The 27,593-nt window shown below is 38.8% G+C and overlaps 1 protein-coding gene and 1 pseudogene across 1 annotated transcript in view; one reads left to right on the forward strand and one right to left on the reverse strand.

Moving 5' to 3' along the window:
* LOC129463016 (coiled-coil domain-containing protein 144A-like) overlaps positions 1-27,593 on the reverse strand; it is a gene marked incomplete at its 5' end in the record, with an annotated part of 95,968 nt that continues 68,375 nt past the window's right edge. Inside the window, 1 exon segment of the mRNA XM_063617056.1 lies at positions 1-24,290.
* Positions 24,033-27,593, forward strand: part of LOC129463015 (vigilin-like) — an 8,035-nt pseudogene continuing 4,474 nt past the window's right edge.

Below are 27,593 nucleotides of genomic sequence, written 5' to 3' on the forward strand. Positions count from 1 at the left end.
TTATTTTTGTATGTTAAATCTTTTTTTTTTTTTTTTTTTTTCAGACGGAGTCTCACTCTATCACCCAGGCTGGAGTGCAGTGGTGCAATCTTGGCTCACTGCAACATCTGCCACCTGGGTTCAAGTGATTCTCCTCCCTCAGCCTCCCGAGTAGCTGGGATTATAGAAGCCTGCCACTCCGCCCAGCTAATTTTTGTATTTTTAGTAGAGATGGGGTTTCACCATCTTGGTCAGGCTGTTCTTGAACTCCTGACCTCATGATCCACCTGCGTCAGCCTCCCAAAGTGCTGGGATTACAGGCATGAGCCACCGCACCCGGCCTGTATGTTAAATTTTATCCTGCAACTTCATTGGTTTTGTTCATCAGTTTTAATAGTTTTTTGGTGGAGTCTTCAGGTTTTTCCAAATCTAAGATTTTATCATCAGCAAACAAGGATAACTTGACTTCTTCCTTTCCAATTTAGATGATATTTCTTTCTCTTGACTGATTGCTATAGCTAGGACTTCCAGTACTATGTTGAATAACAGTGGTGAAGGTGGGTATCCTTGTCATGTTCTAGACCTTAGAGAAAAGGCTTTCAGCTTTTCCCCATTCAGCATAGTAGCTGTGGGTCTGTTGCACATGGCTTTTATTATGCTGAACTATGTTCCTTCTACACCCAGTTTTTTGAGGGTTTTTATCATGAATAAATGTCGAATTTTATCAAATGTGTTCCAGCATCCATTGAAATATGTTGTTTTAGTCCTTCATTCTGTTGATATGATGTATCACATTGGTTGATTTTCATGTCAAGCCATCCTTGCATCCCAAGGATAAACACCACTAAGAATAATCTTTTAAATGTATTATTGAAATTGGTTTGGTAGTATTTTGCTGAGGATTTCTGCTCATTATTCATCAGAGATACTGGCCTATAGTTGTTGTTTTTTTTTCTGTGTCTTTGTCTGGTTTGATATTGAGATAAGACTGGCCTCATAGGATCAGTTTCAAAGTATTCCCTCCTACTTTAATTTTCAGAATAATTTGAGTAGCACTGATAATAGTTCTTTAATTATTTTTTCACATTCAGCAGTGAAGCCATCAGGTGCCAAGCTTTTCTTTGCTGGGAGACTTCTTATTACAGCTTTGATTTCATTACTTGTTATCAGTCTGGGTTTTGAATTTCTTCATAGTTCAGTCTTGGCAGTTGTATTCATCTAGAAATTTGTCCATTTCTTCTAGATTTTCCAATTTGTTGTTATGTATTTGCTCATAGCAATTTTGAATCTCTGTGGTATCAGTTGTAATGTCTCCCTTTTCCTCTCTGATTTTATTTGGATCTTCTCTTTTTTCTTAGTCTAGATATATGTTTGTTAATCTGCATAACTTAAAAAAAAAACCCCAACTTTTTGTTGCATTGATCTTTTGTATTTTCTTCATTTCAATTTCATTTGAGCTCTGATCTTTATTATTTCTATTCTTTCACTAATTTTGGGTTTGGCTTGCTTTTGCTCTTCTAGTTCTTTAGGATGCATCATTAAATTGTTTATTTGCAGCTTTTCTTCTTTTTAGAGGTAGAAAAACTTATTTTCTACATACAAACTCTTCATATTGCTTTTGCTGTATCCCACAGGTTTTGGTATGTTGTGTTTCCATTATCATTATTTCAAGAAATTGTTCAATTTCCTTCTTAATTTCTTCATTGACCAGCTGGCCATTCAGGAACTTATTGCTCGATTTCCACATATTTGTACAATTTCCAAAATTCCTTGTGTTATTGATTTATAGTTCTATTCCATTGCGGTCAGAGAAGACAGATGCTTGATTATATTTTAATTTTTTGCATGTTTAAAGACTGGTTTTGTGACCTAACATATGGTCTATCCTTGAGAATGATCAATATGCTGAGGAAAAAATGTGTATTTTGCAGCTCTTCATATGTTGTAGAAGAAGAGGAAAGGGATGATTGGGGGTGGATACAACTGAGGAAGTTCAAAGGTGCAGAACAGATAGAAAGGAAAACCAAACCAAACTCAACTGACACCACAGAGGCAGCATATAAACCATCCCTAGCCAAAGGAGAATTCTGTAAATATCTCGTTCATCCAATTGTTGTATAGTGTGGATTAAGTCTGATGTTTCTTTGTTGATTTTCTTTCTGGAAGATCTGTCCAATGCTGAAAGTGATGTGCTGAAGTCTCCAGCAATGAATGTATTGGGGCCTAGCTCTCTTTACCTCTAATAAATGTTTGCTTTATGTATCTGAGTATGCCCATGTTGAGTGCAAATATATTGAAAATTGTTATAGTCTCTTCCTGAATGGACCCCTTTATCATTATATAGTGACCTTCTTTGTCTCTTCTTAAAGTTTTTGTCTTGAAATCTATTTTATCTGATGTAAGAGTAGCAACTTCTGCTCTTTTTTTGTTTCTATTAATATGGAATATCTTCTTGCATCCCTTCATTTTCAGTCTATGTGTGTCTTTATAGGTGAAGTGTGTTTCTTGTAGGCAACAGATCATTGGGTCTTGTTTCTTTTCATCCATTTAGCAAGTCTACGTCTTTTGATTGCAGAGTTTAGTCCATTTATATTCAACTTTATTATTGATAAGTAATGACTTATTCCTGCCATTTTGTTATTCCTTTTTTGGTTGTTTTGTGGTCTTCTCTCCCTTCTTTCTTTCCTTCCTGCCTTACTTTTAGTTAAGATGATTTTCTCTAGTGATATGATTTAGTTTCTTTTTATTTTTTACATACCCATTGTATGTTTTTTGGTTTGGAGTTGGTGTGAGGCTTGCACATACTATCTATGCTGATAACACTGTCTGCATAAACGAGCAACCAAATAAGCAAGCAATCAAAAAACTAATAAAACCTCCATACCTTGTCTTCAGCCCCCACTTTTTAACTTTTTGTTGTTTCTATTTATATCTTATTGCATGATGTCTTGAAAAGTTGTTGTTGTCATTTTTGATTGGTTCACCACTTAGCCTTTCTACTTAGGATAAGAGTGGTTTATGAAATACAATTACATCATTATAATACTCCGTTTTTCCACAGTTACTATTACCAATGAGTTTTCTACCCAAAGATGACTTCTTATTGCTCACCAACATGCTTTTCTGATTGAAATACTCCCTTTAGCATTTCTTGAAGAACAGGTCTGGTATTGATGAAATCCCTCAGCTTTTCTTTGTCTGAAAAAGTGTTTTTATTTCCTTCATGTTTGAAGAGTATTTTTGTCAGATATACTACTCTAAGGTAAAAGTTTTTTCCTTCAGCACTTTAAAGATACCATGCCACTCTTCTCTTGGCCTACAAGAATTTCCACTGAGAAGTTTGCTGCCAGACCTACTGGAGCTACCATGTATGTTATTTCTTTTCTCTTGCTTCTTTTAGGATCCTTTTTTTTTTTTTTTTAAATCCTCGATCTTTGGGAATCTGATGGTTAAATGCCCTGAGGTAGTCTTCTTTGGTTTAAATCTGTTTGGTGTTCTATAGCCTTCTTGTATTTGGCTATTGATATCTCTCTCTGGGTTTGGAAAATTATCTGTTATCATCCCTTTGAATAAACTCTCTACTACCCTTATCTCTTTCTCTACCTCCTCTTTAAGGCCAATAATGCTTAGATTTGCCCTTTTGAGGCTATTTCCTATAGATCCTGTAGGTGTGCTTCATTGTTTTTTATTTTTTATTTCTGTCTCCTCTGCCTGTGTTTTCAAATAGCCTGTCTTCAAGCTCATTATTTCTTCTGCTTGATCAATTCTGCTATTAAAAGATTCTGATCCATTCTCCAGTGTGCTTTTTTCAGCCCCGGACTTCCTGCTCAATTATTTTATTTCAATTTCTTTGTTAAATGTATCTGACAGAATTCTTAATTTCTTATCTGTGTTATCTTAAACTTCTGTGAGTTTCCTTAAAATAGCTATTTTGAATTATGTGTCTAAAAGGCCACTTTCTGTTTCTCTAGAATTGGTCCCTGGTGCCTTATGTACTTCATTTGATGAGGTCATGTTTTCCCGCATGGTCTTGTTACTCATAGATGTTCATCTGTGTCTGGGCATTGAAGAGTTGGGTATTTATTGTAGTCTTTGCAGTCTGGGTTTGTTGTACCCATTCTTCCTGGGAAGGCTTTACAGATATTTGGAAAGACTTGAGTGTTGTCATCTATGCCATCTATTTCTGCCTTAGGTCGTACCGCAAGGCCAGTAATGCTGTGGTTCTCACAGACTCACACAGGTACCACTTTGATGGTCTTGGACAAGATCTGGATGAATTCTGTGGATTACCAGGCAGAGACTCTTGTTTTCTTTGCTTACTTTCTTCGAAACAAACAAGCGGAGTATATTTCTGTATTCTGAGCCACCTGAAGCTGGAGGTGGAGTGAACAAGCACCCCTGTGTCCATCAGCATTATGACTCTGCTGGGTCAGACTTGAGGCCAGGATAGTACTGGGTCCCATGCAAGGCCTACTGTAACTACTCCCTGGCTACTGCTTATTTCTGCTAGAGGCTCTGGGGCTCTGCATATAGCAGGTAGCAAATCCAGCCAGGCCTGTGTCCTTCTCTTCAGGGTAGTGAGTTTTCCCACACCCTGGGTGGGTCCAGAGGTGCCAGGCAGAAGCCAGGGACTACAGTCCAAAAAGTTAGAAGTGTTCTACTGTACTGCAGCTGAGCTGGCACTCAAACCACAAGATGCAGGTTTTCCTGTACTGCCCACTCCTTTCCAAAAGCAGAGGAGCTGCACCCCATGGCCACTGCTACCACAGTCCCATGGGGATTACTACCAGACCACTGCTTATGACCCTTAGGCCTAAAGGCTTTTTAGTCAGCTTGTGGTGAATGCTGCCTGGCCTGGTACTTGTCCTTAACTTAAACACTCAGGTGGTAGTTGCAGTCCTTCTGGCCTAGACTGCGTTTCAAGCTTATTTAGAACCCCAGAGGACTTAAGCCTGCAGTGGCAAGGCTTGCAGAAAATCAAGTTCCAAGTGTCGTGAATGGCAATTCCCCTTTAGCTAGTTTATATGCTTCCTCTGTGGTATCAGTTGAGCTTGGTCTGGTTTTCCTTTCTGCTATAACAAGACAGCACTGAGTTCAATGCCTAGCAATTGATTTACACTCCCTCTCCCCAGTGTGCAGAAATGCTCTCTGCACCATGCTGCCACTGCCAGGGAATGGGTTAGGGGTGGCATCAGCTATTCAAGACGGTTTTGTTTTTCTACCTCTTCAATGCCTCTTATGTGTAGATAGTTGGTAAACTGGTGTCCTTGCAGGGGAGACAATCAGTGGAAACTTCTCTTTCACTATCTTGCTCTACTCTCTATTCTATGCGTCCTTTTCAGATATATTTCATAGAGTCCTTTCCTGAACAGCCAACGATAACCTCTTTTTCAAAAAGGTCCACATCTTACATCTCTTTCAATATATGTGAAATCTTGGAGATGAGCCAAGCTAGAAACATTGTTACCACAGGCTCTAAACCATGAAGAAGGTACCATTGAGTTTTCTTGTGAAAAATCATGGGAAACGGTGCCTGTGCTTCTTAATTTGTTCTCTAATGTCATGAAAAAGAACTTTGGTCAGAACAAGTGGGCCCATGGCTTTTACATCCAGTCTTTATGCATCCGAAACACTTTCTTTGTCAGATGAGTCAATAACACCCTCTTCTTTTTCTTAAAAAAAAAAAAAAAATCAAACAGGATACTGATCTGCTCCTCAAAAGTTCTTTTGGGCCGGTCGCGGTGGCTCACGCCTGTAGTCCCAGCACTTTGGGAGGCCGAGACGGGTGGATCACGAGGTCAGGAGATCGAGACCATCCTGGCTAACAAGGTGAAACCCCGTCTCTACTAAAAATACAAAGAATTAGCCGGGCACGGTGGTGGGCACATGTGGTCCCAGCTACTCGGGAGGCTGAGGCAGGAGAATGGCGAGAACCCGGGAGGCGGAGCTTGCAGTGAGCCGAGGTCGCGCCACTGCACTCCAGCCTGGGTGAAAGAGAGAGACTCCGTCTCAAAAAAAAAAAAATTCTTTTGAAATTGTCACTGAAAGAACATTTGCACGATCACTGACTTTTATCTTTTCTATACCTTTGAGCTTCCTCAGTTGTATCCACCCCCAATTATCCCTTTCCTCTTCTTCCACAGCATATGAAGAGAATTCACTTCATCTGGTGGTGGCAGTGATGGTGCTTTCTCGCTGCTGGGTATGCAGCCATTGCCTTGTCATTGCCCTTTCTATTTTTCTTTCACTGTTCTTTCTTTTCTGTACCACTCACTATTTTCAGATGGGTTTCTCACAATGAACGTGCAGAGTTTATGATATGTATGAACCATGTCTCTATAGAAACAAGCTTTACAAAAATTACCTATGTTTTTCTTCTTCGGGTTGATGTGCAGATGTGTTTCAGGATTCTCACTCTGGACTGAGAACACATTTTTAAATGAATCCATCCAACATGTCTTGCAGTTTATTTGCCTCATGAGATCCACTGACAATATAACGGTCATTCTTGCCACCACTGGACTTGTGCTTCTAGCTTACAAACAAAATATTTGGTGGGATGCACAGGAGGCCAATTGGCCCTTTGCAGTGCCAACTATGTTGACTCTAACGGTCTTGATTCCATTTCCTTTGTCCTCAACCTTAGCAGTCAAATGGGGCATATTTGGTTGGACACGTGGTTGATGTTGACAGATTTTTGGCTTATAAGTGGCCTTATCAACAAGATGGACAAATCTTTGCAACTTTTTGGTATCTTTTGTCTGCAGACAAGCATGACAAATGACTACATGAGTTCCCCATCTTTGATAAGATGAAGTGCTTGCCACTGAGGCTGTAAGCTTCTTGTTTGTGTGCTGTTTCCCCAACACAGGTGCTAATGGCTATGCCACACCTTGTTTTTGACAAATACAAACAAACCCAATGCTATTCACTAGCGACTGGGATGGAATAAGATGTAGCATAAACCCGAGTCCCAATCCCAGAAAGCAGAAGTGGTGGCAGCAAGAGCCAAGGGCCACCACAGAAAAGTGGGGAGGAGCTGTGCCTGCAACATTCAGGGTCCACACCCATGGCAGCCACAGGCTAGCAACCAGGCAAGAAGAGATTTGCCATGAGCTGGGAGAGTTGGGGGAGGACCTTCTCCATCAGCAGCAGCTCACAAGTTTCAGGACATAGAAAGGGCTGGGCATGGGGTACGTGGTCCACCCTTCTGCCTGTCTCCATTGATCTCTGGTTTTCTAAGTGATCAATATGATTTACAAGGAAGATGGTTTTATTGTATTTCAAGATTATATACAATTTACTTCAATTTCCTTTATTTTATTATTTACTTATATTTCTTTACTCTTGTATATTAATATAAATAGTTAGCATGCCTCTGGTTCCCAATATAAATTGAAATGGTACTAGTATTTTGCCATTTTAGAATGACATTATTAGTTTTTTGAAAATAGTGTTTAAGTCATTTCATTCCAATTCTAGTAAAGTTTTTCTTAGAAATATCTATTAATTATTTTTCATCATCTATTGAGATGATCTTAATGCTTTTCTCTTTTAAAATGGGGACTATACCACTGAGTTTTCTGAGAACGAATCTTTTTTATTGCATTTATTTGCTTAGGGTGTATTTTTCTTGTGTTTAGTGAATTGTCTTTGCAAATACATTATCTAGATGTTTTTCCATTTCCATTCATATGTAATAGTTTATACCATTTAATGAGGGTTTAGTATTAATGTTTTGCTAAATTAATAAAAATGAACCATTCAGCCATTTTGACTCCCTGTGGTCTGGAATTATTTTAAAACTCATTACAACTTAATAATGTGTTCTGTAAAGGTTAACTAGAACTCAGCTATGAAAATGATCTTATTGCTTACATAACATAAGCTGATAATCACCTTTCTGAAATGATAATTCATCTATTCAAGTTTAACACTCCTAGAGTTATTTTTTATCTGTTTTAAATTTCATTCAAAAATATTCTTTCCTCTTGGTCCTTAAATTGCTTGGTAAAAATTGCATGATGTATTCTTTTTTCAATCTCTTCTATAGCTGTGGTTATTTCTTTCTCTAATATTGTAGTTTCACTTGGTTTCTTTTTCACTTACTGAAAATTGAGAGCAATTTCTTTCATTTGTATTTCCAAAAGTTCACCTTTTGGTTATATTTATTTCTTTTATTGGTTTTGCTATTTCCTCAGTTTTTCATTGTAAATAACATTTTAAAATATTTTAAGACAAGTGTTTTTCTTTTCTTTTTTCTTTTTTGAAACGGAGTTTCGCTCTTGTTGCCCAGGCTGGAGTACAATGGCGCAATTGTGGCTCACCACAACCTCCGCCTCCCAGGTTCAAGCTATTCTTCTGCCTCAGCCTCCTGAGTAGCTGGGCTTACAGGCATGCACCAGCATGCCCGGCTAATTTTGTATTTTAATAGAGACAGGGTTTCTCCATGTTGGTCAGGCTGGTCTCGAACTCCTGACCTCAGGTGATCTGCCCATCTCAGCCTCCCAAACTGCTGGGATTACAGGCATGAGCCACCGTGCTCGGCCTGTTTTTCTTATTTCTTAACAGAAATACTAGGTTTAAATCTGAGTCCTTTAGCTTTAAATAAAAGAGTATCGCTCTGTTTCTCTTTAGCCTTGCCATGAAGTGTCCTTTTAACCCGTTTCTCTGTATATTTGTGTCTCTTTTTTGAAAAATGTGCTTAATTTCTAACATGTTTTTGTTATATTTTACATATTCACTTCTATTTTTGTTGGGATGTAATTAAAGAATACGAACTATGCACTCAGTTTTTAAAAATGTTAAACTTTTATTTGTGTCTAATACATGATCATTTTTGTAAACGTTCCCATGTAGAGTTGAATAAAATCTATATTTTCTGTTTGGGGTATGTAAAGGTCCACTACCTAATGCTATCATATTATTGCACCCCAAAGCCTACAATAGTATAATACACAGTAAGAACTTAGTGGATACATAAATTCTGCTAATTTCTTTATTTTTTGGTCAACCAAATTGGTCAAAATCTGAATCACATTATGGCAGAGAGTGCTGTTTGTCCTCTAATATCTATTATCTTTTTGCTGGGCACATGGCCTCCAAGATAGAATCCAAATGCCCTAGCCTCCCATGGAGTTATGTGAGGCCATTAAATTCTGTCCAGTAAGATGTCAGTGAAAAACATGTGAGGAAATTCTGTGCCATTTTCTTAGAAATAAGTTGCTTTCCTTCTGCATTGTCTTTCTCCCTTACCAAATGATTAGTTTAGAAGAACTTGGTGGTGGTGACAGAGCTTCTGTCATGCAATTCAGAGACTGCAAAGGTCATAGAAGAAGCCCAAAATACAGGTTGACTTTCAGAAGCAGAGGTAACATCTACCCCATACGGTTTACCAACAAAAACCGTTTTTAAAAATTGTGGCAAAAAATAAATAACAGGGAACTCCCAGTTTCCAAAGCAGCAGGTAAAAAGCTCAGAAGGAAATATCCAACTCCAACCAAATTTAGCATCCTAGGTGACAGCAGAAAAATATCTAACTCCAGACCCCTCAACTCATCATGTTTCACCTAAAAAGAGGGTGTGGGTTACAAAAAGTACTTGTGAAGTTCACAGTCCAGAGGCACGGGTTCACCAAAATAATGAAATCTAACCATAGGACTATAGAACAATTCCCACCCCCCACAACTTATCACCACATTACCAAAGCCCTATCTATTTACAGCAGTTTGTTATATACAGTGCATCAAGCAAAAATTGCAAGGCATATACTAAAAGGCAAAAATAAACCAATCAATTGATCAGGTTGAAGAATTATAAGACCGATAATTTAAAACAATTCCAATTAACATGCTATAAATATTAATGGACAAAACTGACAGCATGCAGGAACAGATGAATGGAGTTTTTAGAGTTTTCCAGGTATACAATCATATCATCAGCAAAGAGAGATAGTTTATCTTCTTCTTTTCCTATTTGGATGTCTTTTCTTTCTTTCTCGTGCCTGACTGCTCTGGCTAGGACTTTTTATATTATGTTAAATGAGAGTAATGAGAGTGAACAGTCTTTTCTTGTTCTGGCTCTCAAAGGAAATAATTTCAGCTTTTGTCCGTTCATTATGACATTTGCGCTGAGTTTGACACAGATGGCTATCATTATTTTGAGATGTGTTTCTTTGATGTCTAGTCTGTTGAGGGTTTTTATCATGAAGGGAAGTTGAATTTCATCAAAAGCCTTTTTCATATCTATTGATATGATCATATGGATTTTGCTTTTAAATCTGTTTATGTGGTGAATCACATTCAGTGATTTGCATATGTTGAATGAGCCTTGGATCTCAGGAATAAAACCTACTTGGTCATGGTGAATTAACTTTTTGATGTGCTGCTGGATTCAGCTTGCTAGTATTTTGTTGAGCATTTCTGCATCTATGTTCATCAGGCATATTGGCTGGATGTTTTCTTTTCTCATTGTGTCTGCCAGATCTTGGTATCAGGTTGATGCTGGCTTCATAAGATGAGTTAGAAAGGACCCTCTTTTGTGGATGCCCTCTCTCACCACTCCTATTCAACACAGGATTGGAAGTTCGGGACAGGGCAATCAGGCAAACGAAAGAAATAAGGGTATTCAAATAGGAACAGAGGAAGTCAAATTGTCTGTGTTCGCAGATGACATGATTGTATATTTAGAAAACCCTATCATCTCAGCCCCAAATCTCCTCAAGCTGATAAGCAACTTCAGCAAAGTCTCAGGATACAAAACCAATGTGCACAAATCACAAGCATTCCTATACACCAATAATAGACAAACAGAGAGCCAAATCATGAGTGAACTCTCATTCACAATTGCTACAACGAGAATAAAATACCTAGGAATACCATTTACAAGGGATGTGAAGGACCTCTTCAAGGAGAACTACAAACCACTGCTCAAGAAATAAGAGAGGACACAAAACAAATGAAAACACATTCCATGTTCATGGATAGGAAGAATCAATATCGTGAAAATGGCCATACTGCCCAAAGTAATTTATAGGTTCAATGTTATCCCCATCAAGCTACCATTGGCCTTCTTCACAGAATTGGAAAAAACTACTTTAAAGTTCATATGGAACCAAAAAAGAGTCTGCATAGCCAAGATAATCTTAAGCAAAAAGAACAAAGCTGGAGGCATCATGCTACCTGACTTCAAACTGTACTATAAGGCTACAGTAACCAAAACAGCATGGTACTGGTACCAAAACAGAGATATAGACCAATGGAACAGAACAGAGGCCTCAGAAATAATACCACACATCTACAACCATCTGATCTTTGACAAACCTGACAAAAACAAGAAATGGGGAAAGGATTCCCTCTTTAATAAATGGTGTTGGGAAAACTGGCTAGCCATATGCAGAAAACTGAAATTGGACCCCTTCCTTACACCTTATACAAAAATTAACTCAAGATGGATTAAAGACTTAAATATAAAACCTAAAATCATAAAAATCCTAGAAGAAAATCTAGGCAATACCACTCAGGACATAGGCATGGACAAAGACTTCATGACTAAAATACCAAAAGCAATAGCAATGAAAGCCAAAATTGACAAATGGGATCTAATTAAACTAAAGAGCTTCTGCACAGCAAAAGAAACTACCATCAGAGTGGACAGGCAACCTACAGAATGGGAGAAAATTTTTGCAATCTATCCATCTGACAAAGGGCTAATATTCAGAATCTACAAAGAACTTAAACAAATTTATAAGAAAAGAACAAAAAACCCCATCAAAAAGTGGGCAAAGGATATGAACAGAAACTTCTCAAAAGAAGACATTTAAGCAGCCAGCAAACATATGAAAAAAAGCTCATCATCACTGGTAATTAGAGAAACGCACATCAAAACCACAGTGAGATACCATCTCATGACAGAATGGCGATCATTAAAAAGTCAGGAAACAACAGATGCTGGAGAGGATGTGGAGAAATAGGAATGCTTTTACACTGTTGGTGGGAGTGTAAATTCATTCAACCACTGTGGAAGAGTGTGGAGATTCCTCAAGGATCTATAACCAGAAAATACCATTTGACTCAGCAATCCCATTACTGGGTATATACCCAAAGGATTATAAATCATTCTGCTGTAAAGACACAGGCACATGCATGTTTACTGTGGCACTGTTCACAATAGCAAAGACTTGGAACCAACCCAAATGCCCATCAGTGACAGACTGGATAAAGAGAATGTGGCACTTGTACACCATGGAATACTATGCAGCCATAAAAAAGGATGAGTTCATGTCCTTTGCAGGGACATGGATGAAGCTGGAAACTATCATTCTCAGCAAACTAACACAAGAACAGAAAACCAAACACTGCATGTTCTCACTCACAAGTGGGAGTTGAACACTGAGAACACTTTGACACAGGGAGGGGAACATTACACACTGGGTCCTGTTGGCAGGTGAGGGGCTAGGAGAGGGATAGCATTAGGAGAAATACCTAATGTACATGATGGGTTGATGGGTGCAGCAAACTACCATGGCACATGTATACCTACATAACAAACCTGCATGTCCTGCACATGTATCCCAGAACTTAAAAGTGTAATTAAAAAAAAGAAAGGAGCCTCTTTCGCAACTATCTTTGATATAGTTTCATTAGGATTGGCACCAGTTCTTCTTTTAATATCTGACTGAATTTGGCTGTAAATCCATCTGGGCCAGGGCTTGTTTGGGTTGCTATTTTCATTACTGATTCAATTTCAGACCTTGTTATTGTGCTTTTCAGGCTTTTAGCTGATAAACAACTGGAGTAAAGTTTCAGAATACAAAATCAATGTACAAAAATTAGTAGCATTTCTATACACCAATAATATTCAGGCTGAGAGCCAAATAAAGAACACTATCCCATTTACAGTAGCTACATGAAATTGAAGTGCCTAGGCATACATCAAACTGAAGAGGAAAGCTACAAAACACTGCTGAAAGAAATCAGAGATGACCAAAAAAAAAAAAAAACAAAAACAAAAAAGGAAAACCATTCCATGGGTCATGGATTGAAAGAATCAATATCATAAAATGGCCATACTACCTATGTTAGGTTGTTCTTCCACTGCTTTAAATACCTGAAGCTGAGTAATTTATAAGAAAAAGATTTAGTTGGCTCACATTTCTGCAGGCGATACAGGAAGCATAGTGACATCTGCTTCTGGAGAAGCCTCAGGAAACTTTCAGACTTGGTGGAAGGCAAAAGTAATGCAGGCACATCACATGGCAACAATGGAAGCAAAAGAGAGAGAGAGACAGAGTTGGGGGGAGGTGCCATGCACATTTAAATGACCAGATCTCACAAGAAGTCTATCACAAAGACACCAAGCCATGAGTAATCTGCCTTCATGATGCAAACACCTCCCGTCAAGTCCCACCTCCAGAACTGGAAATTACAATGCAACATGAGATTTGGGTGGGGACAAATATCCAAACTATATCATTTCACCCTGGCCCCTCCCAAATCTCTTGTCCTTCTCACATTGCAAAATGCGGTCATGCCTACCCAAGTCTCCAAATGTCTGAACTCATTCTAGCATTAATGCAAAAGTCCAAAGTCTCCAGGGGTGGCAGTGGCTAAGATGTGGGGAAGCAGTATCTGGAGACTGCACAGCGCAGTGGGGCCCTGGGACTGGCCCACAAAATAGTTAGGTCCATCTAGGCCTCGAAGGAAGAAAGAAAAAGGCCTGCTAGGCCGGGCACAGTGGCTCACGCCTGTAATCCCGCACTTTGGGAGGCTGAGGCAGGCAAGATCATCTGAGGTCAGGAGTTTGAAACCAGCCTGACCAACATGGAGAAACCTCGTCTCTATTACAAAATACGTCGGGCATGGTGGTGCATGCCTGTAATCCCAGCTACTTGGGAGGCTGAGGCAGGAGAATTGCTTGAACCTGGGAGGCAGAGGTTGTGGTGAACCAAGATTGCTCCATTGCACTCCAGCCTGGGCAATGAGAGCAAAACTCCATCTCAAAAAGGAAAAAAAAAAAAAAAAAAGAAAAGAAAAGAAAAGAGGTCTGCTGTGATGGTCTCTGAAATGCTTTTGAGGTCTTTTTCCCATTGTCTTGGCTGTCAGCACTTGGCTTCTTTATACTTAGGCAAAAACCTCCAGTGTGTGGTTGCTCCACAGGCTGATTGAATTATTCTGCTAAAAAATGGTCTTTTCCACCACATGGGCAGGCTGCAAATTTTCCAAACTTTCATGCTCTCCTTCCCTTTTGAATGTAAATTCCAGCTTTAAGTCAAGGTTCTAGAACTAGAAATACCATCTGACTCAGCAATTCCATTACTGGGCATATACCCAAAGGATTATAAATCATTCTGCTATAGAGACACATGCACATATATTTTTACTGCGGCACTATTCACAATAGCAAAGACTTGGAACCAACCCAAATGCCCATCAATAATAGACTGGATAAAGAAAATGTGGCACACATACACCGTGGAATACTATGTAGCCATAAAAAAGGATGAGTTAATGTCCTTTGCAGGGACACAGATGAAGCTGGAAACCATCATTCTCAGGAAACTATCACAAGAGCAGAAAACCAAATACCGCATGTTCTCACTCATAAGTGGGAGGTGAACAATGAGAACACGTGGACACAGGGAGGGGAGCATCACACACTGGGGACTGTTGGGGGGTGGGGGGCTAGGGGAGGGATAACATTAGAAGAAATACCTAATATAGGTAATGGGTCGATGGGTGCAGCAAACCACCATGGCACGTGTATACCTATGTAACAAAACTGCACATTCTGCACATGTAGCCCAGAATTTAAAGTATAATAATTAAAAAAAGAAAAAAGAATAAAAAAGGATAATTATAAAAAAAGAATCACTTTTCTCATGACTGGCTTCATACAAGGTAAGACCCTCACCAAGGAGCCTGGCTATATATTCTGGAAGTTTCTCCAGCCTCCTTAGGGATGCATCTTCTCTGGACGTGTGCATGTAATTTTCCAATCAGGGATGTTTGCTTGTTTCTTTTTCAGAAGCTCATAATCTCTTACTCCTTCTGGTGTCTGTATGCAGTCCTTCAGGTTTTCTGGTGCTGCAACAGGCTGCTGAGATCTCCTTTATTCTCAGTAGCCCCCACTTATTCAAAGTAGGTGGATTCCCCTTTAGCACTCCAAGTCATGCAAGACAGAAATCGGGCACTAAGGTAGCACCCTGAAAAGCCAGATTGTCAAACTTCTGTTCCCCTCTTCTCTTCTACTCCCAAGGGAGAAGCCAACAGTTGAACATTTTCTCCTGATTACACCGAACAGTGCCCACTTGGAGAACAGGCTGAAATTCAACAGCTTTTCTTACCCATTCCACAGCAGCTGTTCTTGGTTTTGCACTTGCCCGGGGTACTGATGGCTTCTGGAGTTTTCATAAAGCCTTTTAGGTTGCAGTCAAGATGTCAGCCAGAGAGGGCTATAATCATCCAACAGTTTGGCGGGGGGCTGGAGGCTCCACTTCCAAGATGACTCAGTCACATGGTTGTTAGCTAAAAGCCTCTCAGTTCCTTGCTACGTGGACCTCCTCACAAAGCTGGTGCAGCACACCAACATGGCACATGTATACATATGTAACAAACCTGCACATTGTGCACATTACCCTAAAACTTAAAGTATAATAATAATAATAATAAAATACTTGTTTTATAAAAAAAAATAAGAATAAATAAAATGATATGAAAAAAGAAAAAATAAAAAGAATGAAACAAAAGGCAAAAAAACAAAACAAAACAAAGTCTTCATCACATAACAGTTGGCTTTTCCTAGAGCAGTTGGTTCTGGACGAAGGAGGGAGGGGAAAATTGTAGTGCCTTTCCTTACCTCATCTCCTAAGTCATAAACTGTCACATCCACTTTTTTCTATTCATTAGAAATGTGCTGTAAATCTAGGCCATATTCAAGGGGAGAAGATTTAGGCTGTACCTCTTAAGGAAAAAAAATTCAAATAAAGGCTAACACATTTTAAAATATACATAAAAGTCATCACAAATATTAAACTTTAGTCATAAACATGTTCCAATTTACTCTACCTTATATATTATCAAATGATTTACAAATCAAGAGAATGTCCAAATGCATTGGATTTAATGTGGGCATTTGTTTTATTACTTTAACATTTATAAAGATAATCTAAAATGTGTACTTAAAAAATTAGGCAGTTTTTGGATTCCTGTCTTCTTTCTAGTTTTCTCTGTGTCTGAAGAAAACAACAGTTTATAATTTTAATTAAAGCTGGTAATTAATAAAAATAATGACTATAGTTGGTGTAATAATTCAAACTGAGGCCCACATTAAAAAAAATAACTAATTATAAATAAAAATATAAAGACTACAGTTGGTATAGTAATTAGAAAACATTAATATGTATATTGGCAAAGATAATGGTAAGGGAAGTTAATTTACTAAAAATGGTAATTTACATAAAAATGTACAAGTAACATGTACTTTAAATTCAAGTATAATTAATTATATCTTAAAATTAAGGTTTTAATTTCATTATGCATTTACATACTTATCAACTTATGCATGTCTAAACATATAAAAATATACTACCATTAATTGTTAAAGTTTGTATATGTTAAAGAAGAAATGTTATGTTATACTCAATATTAGTGGATTTACCCATCTTTTAAAAAAGCTTATGAATGCAATATAAATTGTAATATGGATTATATACAAAGAGTGAAATTATACTTTGAATTTTCTTTTATATTGTGACAAAATGATTCTGTGCTCAGCTAACAGAGATTCGCTTTTAACAACAAAATAGTGTGGAAACTCTCCGTATTTCTGGTACACTCTTGAAAGTTTTGAATTTTTAAACAATATTCTAAGGTGAGTATTTAAAGATTATGGTTACTGATTATTTTAAAATACTGTTCAGAATAATTGTATTTTGTTTATGCGACTATGACTTACATTCACGTCTTGCTTCATCAAATTGCTATTCTTGATGTCGTCTTTGCTGTATCTGGCCCTAAATATGCAATATTAAAATTGTCCAACTGTATTTTATGCCTATGCTATCACAGGATTTCCAAGAATAACCACCAGATGACACAAAATTGTGCTCTTTGACTTATAAATAGAAGAAGGAAATAATGAGGCTTGTTTTGGCAACCTCCAAATTTAATTAACTCAAAAATTGTTGTGAAAACTTTTATCAAATTTAAGACAGATCCCAGAGAAGAACATCAAGCTCATTTCATTTTATGCCTGTGTTCTACCAGACTTCAAAAAAGAAATCATATGTCACCTAAAATTTTAAGAGTAAAGAAAAAGATGAAACATTTAAGAACTCATACAGGGAGGCTAACATGATCATGACTGGATACAAAGTAAATATTGAAAAAAGTCTATGTCTTTCCTTGATATATGCTATATACAAACAAAAAAGAAAACTGGATTATAATCACAATGGGAAAAATAGCCGTTGAATTTACAGAAATGAAGTAAGAAATGTATAAGATACACTTGAAGCAGTCAAGAAAACTTTCAGAGTCTAAATCTAAACCTAAATCCTGAATTAGAAAACTTAAAACATAGAGATGACCTTTGTCCCAAAGTTTATATCTAAAAAGACTGAAATTTTAATCAGATGGCAATTTGCGTGTAATTTGATAAACTATTTCAAAGTTTATATAAAAAATAAGCCCATGTAAAAATAGCTACTTTTGGCAGAAAGAGCATGATAGGGAGTGGAGGTCTGCTTCTACTGGTTATCAGAGGATCTTACAATCCTAGAGTACTGTGCTGATACAAAACACATTCATGGCAGCATTGTGACAGTCAGACATGACTTATAGATAAGAATTTCAAAGACGACAAATGGAGCATTTGAAACCAGTAGAGAATGAAATTGTTCTGAGAAAGTTGGGTATGTGGAACTTGAGAAAACCAATAATAAATTCAACTAACATAAAAACTTTGATCCTTACAGTAAGTAATGCCTTTTACTTATGACATGAAATACAAATATCGTGAATTTAAAAATGAACAAATTTTGCTACCTAAAAAGTAAAACCTCCCCTTTAAGCAAAATATTGATAAGTAATGTTAAAAGGCAAGTGACAGACTGGAAGGAATTATTTGCAATGTATGTATAACAAAAAGGTAATATTTAGAATATATGTAGTTCATTCAAATTACTAAGAACTTGTAAAACACAGTGGGGAAATGGGCAAGAATATAAATAGGAACTGTACAAAAGAAAAAGCATAAACCATGTATTTACAAATGAAAAGGTGCTTCATCTGTCTAATGGCCAAAATGTGTGTTATAATATAATACAGAATTGCCCCATCTCATTGGTATAATTTTAAAAATACATATCCAATACAGAAATTTATATGCCACTTCAGTAGTTTTATGATTAATTGATACTAGTTTTGTTATTCTAAAAAAATAAGTAAAAAATGGAATAAGAAAAAATATTGTAAACATTTGTATGACATGGGTAGGAGAAACCCTAAATAAGACCCCAAAGGCAGAAGTTTAAAAGGAAGACTAATTGGTTTCTCCATATGAGAATTTTAAAGTATTCTGTACGTTAAAAGGAATACTCAATTAGGAAGTGGAGAAAGACGGCGGAAGAGAAAGTACCACTGATGGTAACCCCTAAGCAAGGACACCAAGTTAACAACTATCTACGCAGAAAAAAACATACATTTATAAGAACCAAAAACCAGGTACCAAAACTGCCTCAAAGGGGTGGAGCACCAAGTGAGCTCTTGGGGTCCTGGATTCCAGGACTTGACCCTTGGATGGCACTTCTGGACCTCCCCTGGGCCAGAGGGAGCCCACTGCCCTGAAGCATGAATCCCAGGCCAGGCAGCATTCACCACAAGCTGACTTAAGAGACCCTGGACCTAAAGGAAACATCAGTTTCTGGCAGTACTCCAAGGAAACATCAGTTTCTGGCAGTACTCCTCATGGCTGTGGTGGCGGTGGCTACAGCATGAGGCTCCTCTGCCTTTGGAAAGGGGAGGGAAGAGCAGGAAGGACTGTGTCTTGTGGTTTGAGGGCCAGCTCAGCCACAGTACAACAGAATAGCAGGTACACTTCTAACTAAGGTTTTGACTCTCAGTCCCTGACCCCCAGATAGCACTTCTGGACCCACCCAGGAACTGGAAGAACTTGCCACCTGGAAGGGAAGGACACAGGCCAGGATGGCTTTGCCACTTGCTGACTGTAGAGCCCCAGGGCCTTGAGCAAACACAGGCAGGAGTCAAGGAGTGGTTAAGGCAGGCCTTGGGCAAGACCCAGCACTCTGCTGGCTTCAGGTATGACCCAATGCAGTCATAGTGGTGTGGGCCACAGGGATGCTTGTGTCACTCTACCCTCAGGCTTTAGGTGGCTCAGAACAGAGACCATGACTCATATGTTTGGAAAGAAGTAAGGGAACAGAACAAGTCTCTGCTTGGTAACCAAGAGAATTCTTCTGGATCTTTTCCAAGACCATCAAGGTGGTACCTCTACAAGTCTATATGAACCCACAACATTACTGGGCTTGGGGTGCCTCCTAAAGATTGTGACACCCAAGTCATTTCAAATATATGAAAAGCCTTGCCAAGAAGATTACAATAAATACCAAACTCCTCAATGCCCAGACACAGAGGAACATCTATGAGTAAGAAGACCATGCAGGAAAACATGACCTCATCAAATGAACTAAATAAGGCACCAGAGACTCATTCTGGAGAAACAGAGATATGTGACCTTTCAGACACAGAATCCAAAATAGCTTTGTTGAGGAAACTCAAAGAAATAAGATAACCCAGAGAAGAAATTCAGAATTCTACTGGATAAATTTAACAAAGAGATTGAAATAATATTTAAAAATCAAGCACAAATTCCAGAGCTGAAAAATCCAACTGACATGCTGAAGAATGCATCAGAGTCCTTCAATAGCAGAAAGGATCAAGCAGAAGAATTACTGAGCATGAAGACAGCTTATTTGACAATACACAGTCAGAGGAGACAAAAGAAAAAAAACAATAAAGTATGCCTACAGGATCCACAAAATAGCCCCAAATGAGACATATTGGCCTTAAAGAGAAGGTACAAGATTGGGGTAGAGCATTTATTCACAGGGGTGATAACAGAACTTCTCCAACCTAGAGAAAGATATCACATCCAAGTACAAGAAGGCTATATAACACCAAGCAGGTTTAGCCCAAAGAAGATTATCTCAAGGCATTTAATAATCAAACTCCTGAAGATCAAGGATGAAGAAAGGATCCTAAAGGCAGCAAGAGAAAAGAAACAACATACAATGGAGCTCCAAAAGGTCTGGAAAAACTCAGTATAATACTGTATTGTGGTATGTAAACTACTCTTATAAGTAGAAAGACTAAATAATGAATGAATTAAAAAATATAACCATAACAGCTTTTCAAGACAGTCAGTACAGTAAAGATATAAATAGAAACAACAAAGTTAGAAAGCACGAGGACAAAGTTAAGGCAAGTGCTACAGCAATTTTAAATATATATACACCCAACATGGGAGCACCCACATATATACAGGGAATATTATCAGAGCTAAAGAGAGAGATGGGCCCCAATACAATAATATCCGAAGGCTTCAACACCCCATGTTCAGCACTGGACAGATCTTCCAGACACAAAATCAATACAGAAACATTAGACTGAAACTGCACTATAGAACAAATGAGTCTAATAGATATTTACAGAACATTTCACCCAAGAGCTGCAGAATACACACGTTTTACCTCAGCTCATAGATAGATCATATGTTAGGTCACAAACAAGTCTTAAAACATACAAAAAAACTGAAATAGTATCAAGCATTTTCTTTGACCACAATGGAATAAAAGTAGAAATCAATAGCGAGAGGAATTTTGGAAACTACACAAATACATGGAGATTAAACAATCTAATGATGCATCTTTACAAACTGGAAACACAAGAGCAAACCAAACCAAAATAGTAGAAGAAATAATAAAGATCAGAGCAGAAATAAATGAAATTGAAATGAAAACATACAAAAGATCAATGCAACAAAAGCTGGTTTTTTGAAAAGTTAAACAAAATTGACAAACTTTTAGCCAGACTAAGAAAAAAAGAGAGAAGATCTAAATAAATAGAAATGAAAAAGAAGACACTATAACTGATACTGTGGAAATTCAGGGATCATTAGTGGCTACTATGAGAAACTATATGTCAATAAATTGGAACATCTAGAAGAAATGGACAAATTCCTAGGCACATACAACCTGACAGGACTGAATCAGGATGAAATCCAAAAGCTGAACAAACCAATAACAAGTAACAAGATTGAAGCCATAATAAAAAGTCTTCCAGTAAATAAAAGCCCAGGACCTGATAAATTCACTGCTAAATTCTACCTAACATTTAAAAAGGAACTAACACCAATCCTACTCATACAATTTCAAAAAACAGAGAAGGAAAAGATACTTCCAAAGTCATTCTAGGAGGCCAGTACTACCCTGATACCAAAACCAGACAAAGACACATCCAAAAAAGAAAATCTACAGGCCAACTTCTCTGATGAATATTGATGCAAAAATCCTCAACAAAATACTAGCAAACCAAATTCTACAATACATTAGAAAGATTATCCATCATGACCAAGTGAGATTTATCCCTGAGATGTAGGGATGGTTCAACATATGCAAATCAATCAACATGACACATCATATCAACAGAATGAAGAATAAAACCATTTGATAATTTCAATGGACAGTGAAAAAAATTTGGTTAAATTCAACATCCCTTTATAATAAACACCCTCAAAAAACTTAATATAGAAAAAGTGTATCTCAGCATAATGAAAGCCACGTAAGACAGATTCACAGCTAGTATCATACTGAATGGAGAAAAACTGAAAAAGCCGTTCTTCTAAGATCTGGAACACAACAAAGATGCACTGTCACCACTGTTATTCAACCTGGTACTGGAAGTCCTAGCTAAAGCAATTAGACAAGAGAAAACTAAAAAGAGCATCCAAATTGGAAAGAAAGAAGTCAATGATCCTTTTTTGTTGATAATATGATCTTATATTAGAAAAATCTAAAGTCTTCACCAGAAAACTGTTAGAACTGATAAACAAATTCAGTAAAGTTGCAGAGTACAAAATCAACATACAAAAATCAGTATTGGTATATGCTAAGAGTCAGTGAACAATATGAAAAAGAAATAAAAAAAAGTAACCCCATTTACAATAGCCACATGTGAAACTAAATACCTGGGAATTAATTTAACCGGAAGTGAAAGATTTCTATAAGGAAACTTTATTAAACAATGATGAAAGAAATTGAAGAGGACACCAAATAATGGAAAAGTATTCCATGTTCATGGACTGGATGAATCAATATTGCTAAAATATCCATTCTACGTATTCAATGAAATCCCTCTCAAAATACCAGTGACATTCTTCACAGAAATAGAAAAAATAATCCTAAAATTTACGAGTAACCACAAAAGACTCAGAATAGCCAGAACTATGCAAAGCAAAAAGGGCAAAACTGGAGGAATCACATTACTTGGCTTCAAATACTACTACAGAGCTAGAATAACCAAAACAGCATGGTACTGGCATAAAAACAGACACACGGGCCAATAAAACAGAACAGAGAGCCCAGAAACAAATCCACACACCTACAGTGAATTCATTTTTGACAAAGGTGCCAAGAATGTACATTGGGGAAAAGACAGTTTCTTCAAATAAATGGTGCTGAGAAAACTGGATATCCATATGCCAAAGAATGAAACCAGACTCCTATCTATCACCATCTACAAAAATCAAATGAAAATAAATTAAAGACTTAAACCTAATATCACAAACTATGAAACTACTACAAGAAAGCATTGGGGAAAATCTCCAAACACTGGCCTGGAAAAAGATTTCTTGAGCAATACCCCCCCAGACACAGGCAACCAAAGTAAACATGGACAAGTGGGATCACATCAAGTTAGGAAGCTTCTGCAGAGCAAAGGATAAAATCAACAAAGTGAAGAGACAACCCACAGAATGGGAGAAAATATTTGCAAACTACCCCTCTCACAAGGGATTAATAACAAAATATATAAGGAGCTCAAACAACTCTTTAGAGAGTTAATGGGTGCTGCAAACCAACATGGCACATGGATACATAAGTAACAAACCTGCACATTGTGCACATGTACCCTAAAACCTAAAGTATAATAATAAAAAAAAAAGAAGAAGAAAACATGAGTAGGAAACTCTGATACTACTGTTGATAAACGGTGGTTTCAGACAAGGCTGAAGCAAACCTGGAGCTGTGGGAAGTGGCAGATGAAGAATGTACATCGGGGAAAAGGGGAAAAGCAGTTATAGTCTACCTTTGATAGTGTAAGGAAATAAAAACATAGTAACAAGGGTTTTTAAAAAATTTATTATGTTTTGGTTTTAGGTTGAATATACTGTACAAAATGTAGTATCTAGTAAATTTTAACAATGGAATAAGAAAAAAATAGAAAAAATCTAATAAGACTGGCAATAACAAATGCTGGTGAGGATATGGAGAAAAAGAAACCCTTATACATGGTTGGTGGCAATGTAAACTAGGGAAACTGCTATGGAGAACGGTTTCTGAAAAAACTAAAAACTGAGCTACCATATAATCCAGCAATCCCACTGCTGGCTATATAACTAAAAGAAATGAAATCAATATATCAAGGCGATATCTGCACTCCTATGTTTGCTGCAGCAATGTTTACAATAGCTAGGATTTGGAAGCAATCTAAGTGTCCATCAAAGGACAAACAGATAAAGACAATGTGGGGCCATATAGAGGCTGAGGGTTGGGGGGAGGTCAAGCGTAGCCTCTTCTCCTTTACCAAGATCGCGGCTTGTCCCTGTTTTGCCACAGTTCCTACCTTATGAGCTCGGTTTTCTTATGCTAATAAGAGTGGAACAGCAAAAGCTGGTAGGTAGGCTGACAGAGGCGGCCTCCAGACGGACTTTCTGGCTACTGACCGTTTTACTGTGGTTTTCCCGGATTGTGTGTAGGTATGAGATCAACCATGAGTTCTGTTGCAGTTTTGACCCAAGAGAGTTTTGCTGAACACCGAAGTGGGCTGGTTCCGCAACAAATCAAAGTTGCCATTCTAAATTCAGAAGAGGAGAGCAACCCTCCAACCTACAAAGATGCCTTCCCTCCACTTCCTGAGAAAGCTGCTTGCCTGGAAAGTGCCCAGGAACATGCTGCAGCCTGGGGGAACAAGATCCGGCCCATCAAGGCTTCTGTCATCACTCAGGTCCATGTGCCCCTGGAGGAGAGAAAATATACGGATATGAACCAATTTGAAGAAGGTGAACAAGCAAAAATCTGCCTTGAGATCATGCAGAGAACGGGTGCTCACTTGGAGCTGTCTTTGGCCAAAGACCAAGGCCTCTCCATCATGGTGTCAGGAAAGCTGGATGCTGTCATGAAAGCTTGGAAGGACATTGTTGGTAGACTGCAGACTCAGGCCTCAGCAACTGTTGCCATTCCCAAAGAACACTGTCACTTTGTTATTGGCAAAAATGGAGAGAAACTACAAGACTTGGAGCTAAAAACTGCAACCAAAATCCAGATCCCATGCCCAGATGACCCCAGCAATCAGATCAAGATCACCGGCACCAAAGAGAGTATCAAGAAAGCTCGCCATGAAGTCTTGCTCATCTCTGCTGAGCAGGACAAACATGCTGTGGAGAGGCTAGAAGTAGAAAAGGTGTTCCACCCCTTCATCGCTGGGCCATATAACAGACTGGTTGGCGAGATCATGCAAGAGACAGGCACGCGTATCAACATCCCCCCACCCAGCATGAACCGGACAGAGATTGTCTTCACTGGAGAGAAGGTACAATTGGCTCAGGCTGTGGCTCGCATCAAGAAGATTTATGAGGAGAAGAAAAAGAAGACTACAACCATCGCAGTGGAAGTGAAGAAATCCCAACATAAGTATGTCATCGGGCCCAAGGGCAATTCACTGCAGGAGATCCTTGAGAGAAGTGGAGTTTCCGTTGAGATCCCGCCCTCAGACAGCATCTCTGAGACTGTAATACTTCAAGGCGAACCTGAAAATTAGGTCAGGCGTTGACTGAAGTCTATGCCAAGGCCAACAGCTTCACCGTCTCCTTGGTCACTGCCCCTTCCTGGCTTCACCGTTTCATCATTGGCAAGAAAGGGCAGAACCTGGCCAAAATCACTCAGCAGATGCCAAAGGTTCACATCGAGTTCACAGAGGGCGAAGACAAGATCACCCTGGAGGGCCCTATACAGGATGTCAATGTGGCCCAGGAACAGATAGAACGCATGGTCAAAGATTTGATTAACCGGATGGACTACGTGGAGATCAACATCGACCACAAGTTCCACAGGCACCTCACTGGGAAGAGCAGCACCAACATAAACAGAATCAAAGGCCAGTACAAGGTGTCCGTGCGCATCCCTCCTGACAGTAAGAAAAGCAATTTGATCCGCATCGTGGGGGACACACAGGGTGTGCAGCAGGCCAAGCGAGAGCTGCTGGAGCTTGCATCTCGCATGGAAAACGAGCATACCAAGGATCTAATCATTGAGCAAAGATTTCATCACACAATCGTTGGGCAGAAGGGTGAATGGATCCATGAAATTCGTGACAAATTCCCAGAGGTCATCATCAACTTTCCAGACCCAGCACAAAAAAGTGACATTGTCCAGCTCAGAGGACCCAAGAATGCGGTGGAAAAATGCACAAAATGCATGCAGAAGATGGTGGCAGATCTGGTGGAAAATAGCTATTCAATTTATGTTCCGATCTTCAAACAGTTTCACAAGAATATCATTGGGAAAGGAGGTGCAAACATTAAAAAGATTCGTGAAGAAAGCAACACCAAGATCGACCATCCAGCAGAAAATAGCAATTCAGAGACCATTGTCATCACAGGCAAGTGAGCCAACTGCGAAGCTGCCCAGAGCAGGATTCTGTCTATTCAGAAAGACCTGGCCAACATAGCCGAGGTAGAGGTCTCCATCCCTGCCAAGCTGCACAACTCCCTCATTGGCACCAAGGGCCGTCTGATCCGCTCCATCATGGAGGAGTGCGGTGGGGGACCACATTCACTTTCCCATGGAAGGTTCAGGAAGCGACACCGTTGTTATCAGGGACCCTTCCTCGGATGTGGAGAAGGCCAAGAAACAGCTCCTGCATCTGTTGGAGGAGAAGCAAACCAAGAGTTTCACTGTTGACATCCACGCCAAGCCAGAATATCACAAATTCCTCATGGGCAAGGGGGGCAGCAAAATTCGCAAGGTGAGCGACAGCACTGGAGCACACGTCATCTTCCCTGAGGCTGAGGACAAGGACCAGGACCTAATCACCATCATCAGATAGGAGGATGCTGTCTGAGAGGCACAGAAGGAGCTGGAGGCCTTAATCCAAAACCTGGATAATGTGGTGGAAGACTCCATGCTGGTGGACCCCAAGCATCACCGCCACTTCGTCATCTGAAGAGGCCAGGTCTTGTGGGAGATTGCTGAAGAGTATGGCGGAGTGATGGTCAGCTTCCCACGCTCTGGCACACAGAGCGACAAAGTCACCCTCAAGGGTGCCAAGGACTGTGTGGAGGTAGCCAAGAAACGCATTCAGGAGACCATTGAGGAACTGGAAGCTCAGGTGTCATTAGAATGTGCTATACCCCAGAAATTCCACCGATCTGTCATGGGCCCCAAAGGTTCCAGAATCCAGCAGATTACTCGGGATTTCAATGTTCAAATTAAATTCCCAGACAGAGAAGAGAACCCAGTTCATAGTGCAGAGCCAGTTGTCCAGGAAAATGGAAAAAATCAAATGTTTATTGATTTTTGTATGTTGAACCAGCCTTGCATCCCAGGGATGAAGCCGACTTGATCGTGGTGGATAAGCTTTTTGATGTGCTGCTGGATTCGGTTTGCCAGTATTTTTTGAAGATTCTTGCATCGATGTTTATCAGGGATATTGGTCTAAAATTCTCTTTTTTTGTTTTGTCTGTGCCTAGCTTTGGTATCAGGATGATGTTGGCCTCATAAAATGAGTTAGGGAAGATTCCCTCTTTTTCTGTTGATGGGAATATTTTCAGAAGGAATGGTACCAGCTCCTCTTTGTACCTCTGGTAGAATTCGGCTGTGAATCTGTCTGGTCTTGGACTTTTTTTGGTGGGTAGGCTATTAATTATTGCCTCAATATCAGGGCCTGTTATTGTTCTATTAAGAGATTCAACTTCTTCCTGGTTTAGTCTTCCGAGGGTGTATGTGTCCAGAAATTTATCCATTTCTTCTAGATTTTCTAGTTTTTTTGCATAGAGGTGTTTATACTATTCTCTGATGGTAGTTTGTATTATTGAGGGATCGGTGGTGATATCTCTGTATCATTTTTTTATTGCATCAATTTGACTCTTCTCTCTTTTCTTCTTTACTAGTCTTGCTGGCGGCCTATCAATTTTGTTGATCTTTTAAAAAAACCAGCTCCTGGATTCACTGATTTTTTTGAAGGGTTTTTTGTGTCTCTATCTCTTTCAATTCTGCTCTGATCTTAGTTATTTCTTGCCTTCTTGCTAGCTTTTGAATTTGT

The sequence above is a fragment of the Symphalangus syndactylus genome, chromosome 14 (assembly GCF_028878055.3).
Source record: "Symphalangus syndactylus isolate Jambi chromosome 14, NHGRI_mSymSyn1-v2.1_pri, whole genome shotgun sequence".
NCBI lineage: Eukaryota > Metazoa > Chordata > Mammalia > Primates > Hylobatidae > Symphalangus > Symphalangus syndactylus.